Genomic DNA, 2,492 nt, shown 5'->3' on the forward strand with positions numbered 1-2,492 from the left:
TAATTTCTGAATCGGTTCATTTTTTACGCCTGTTCCTTAAAAAAAGTGTCGTAACGAAATGATAAAATTGTTTTATCAAAATAGTGGGCAGTAAACGCTTTCTTTCTCATATCAATGGTACCAATAGTAATGTAACTTCTTCTTCACTTCAAATTAATGATGCTCACAATTGTACTCTCAATATTACTATTACAAAATAAAAATTGATAAAAGTTTTGCCGAATTTTTTCAAGTCTACGGACGTAGAAAAAAATTTGTATGGAACTCGTGAAAAAAGTATTACTTTAGTCACTTGTTTTATAAATAACTATTTTAATCATTCGATCTCACTCACCCAGATGCATACATTGACAAGAAAGAATAAATTTGTGCTTAATACTTTGTTATCAGAAATAATTTGAATGTTTTCAAAATAACTGCCCATCTTTAATGACTTGTAGCATTTAATATTTATCAAGAAAATGGTATTGCCGTTTCGTAATTATGGTGATTATGTTATCAATTCCCTCAGAGCTATTGGAAGAGTTTAACACACGGAAAATTAGTTATTTTTTTATAAGTTTTTAATATTATTTTACTTTCTACTATTTGCAATACGTGATGTATTTATCACTTTCTAAACTTATTTATGTATATAAATATCATTATAATTGTTTAAATTTCAAATAATTAATAAAAAAAAGATGAAACTTTTTCTAAGCTATCGAAAATATTTAACCTATTATATAATTAATGTTTACTTAATTTACAATTAAAATTTTCTTTTCCCTTATTAGTCGAAAAGATTGTAAATAAAATTCTGGATATTCAGTTTTTGCCAAGTACGACATCTCTTATTAGCTCTAACGGCTCGAAAAAACTTATTGTCATCTGCACATAGTTCATCAAAATGTGTGTAGTATAATCCTATCAATATTCTTAAAGAAACAATTGAATGTATATGCATTGTAGATATTCATTTCTCATTTTGACTTTCATCGTTCACCAAAAGTTATCGTCTACACTGAACAGCGAAATCAGCTATGCAATGTCCTCCTTTTTCAACAACCAGTTGTCAGACTGGCGACTGGTTGCGCAACTTGCTGTTTCGTCTGATAAGTGCCTTAGACTTTAAACAATTCTTATAGTGTTTGACAGTAAATTGTGTCTTATCCAGATTCTGGGGACTCACTTCCAAGTAACTTATCGTGGCCTTATTGTAACCTAATAAACTTAACATGTAGTGATCTGATTGATAACAAGCTTTACATCACCAAGTTTCGATTGGTAAACTCTTATTTGTCACAATTTTTGCTCTTTTGATTTAAGTAGTGGTTTTATATTGTCTGCACTTCACTAGCGGCTTCACTAATCACTTATTATGCGTTGTGGTCCTTCTTCGTTTTATGAGAAAAAAGTTATTTCTGCATTGATATTCATATTTTGCTAATGCTATATTTTAAGCTTTCCTTAATTATATGGATTGAATTAAGAGATTTTGTTATTATGAAGGATCGTTGAATATTCTTTTCGAGAATAAGTGTTTTCAAAATGGCGTATAGTTGTCTAGTGCAAACGTTGTTGGTTTCCGGTTTATCTGTAGTTGTGAAGTAAAATTGTGGAAACTTCTTAAGTCTGCTAATTTAATTTAGTTGGAAAGAACCTTGGGATGTTCGATTTGGAGGTTTGTGAGAATTTGACTAGCTTCGTATAAAATGATTGTTTGTCTAACATAGAATATTGAAGCGATTGATTAGTATATTAGCGTAGAATGGATTCTACTCATGGCTACTGTATATGAAGCGACAAGATATTTTCATGGATTTTCCAAAGTAGGCTTGAGAGTGATCGCGTTGATCTCTGCAATCTCGTACCAGTTTTGATATCGATATTTCATGAATATGTGAACGAATATCCTGCAAAAATTAGATAAGATCTACATCATAATTCATACTTGAATACTACTGGTTTTTAATCGCATTAATGACATTTTATTCTATTTTCCCAACATTATTATATTTGTCCTATGTTCTATTCATAACTATTTTAATTTTATATTATAACATCATTCGATAGCTGAATGGATAATCGTTGAATTTTGTTTTCGACTAGTTTACTGATCATTTCTTTTCTGTTTCTCTTGTTTCAATATTTGGGAAGATGAATTAGCATTTCGTGGCTAGCTCTAACAGAACCTCTACCTTGTTTTATACATGCATATTTAATTTATGCTTGAAAATTAATTCTAATATTGGGTTGACATGAATTTTATGTATGTGTAGTTTTAATCGAAAAAATTAATCATATGGTATGGCTCACTTCCACCTGTATTGGATATTTGCATAGTTTTTAACTTTTGGCTATCGCACCATTTACATAGGTAACAGGAAAGAATGGAATATTCATGTTAAGTTTACTTATGATACTTTTTTCGCGATTTTCCATTACTAATTGTGCTATAACACACAATATTGAGCGATACATTTTTTAATTTCGCTTTCTTTTTGTTGCAG

General features: G+C 29.7%; 1 protein-coding gene across 4 annotated transcripts in view; it reads left to right on the forward strand.

Annotated features, from left to right (window-relative positions):
- The window catches only part of LOC130448657 (frizzled-2), a 427,377-nt gene that overhangs the window by 413,240 nt on the left and 11,645 nt on the right, over positions 1-2,492 (forward strand). The window lies entirely within an intron of this gene.

Source organism: Diorhabda sublineata, chromosome 9, assembly GCF_026230105.1.
Source record: "Diorhabda sublineata isolate icDioSubl1.1 chromosome 9, icDioSubl1.1, whole genome shotgun sequence".
Taxonomy (NCBI): domain Eukaryota; kingdom Metazoa; phylum Arthropoda; class Insecta; order Coleoptera; family Chrysomelidae; genus Diorhabda; species Diorhabda sublineata.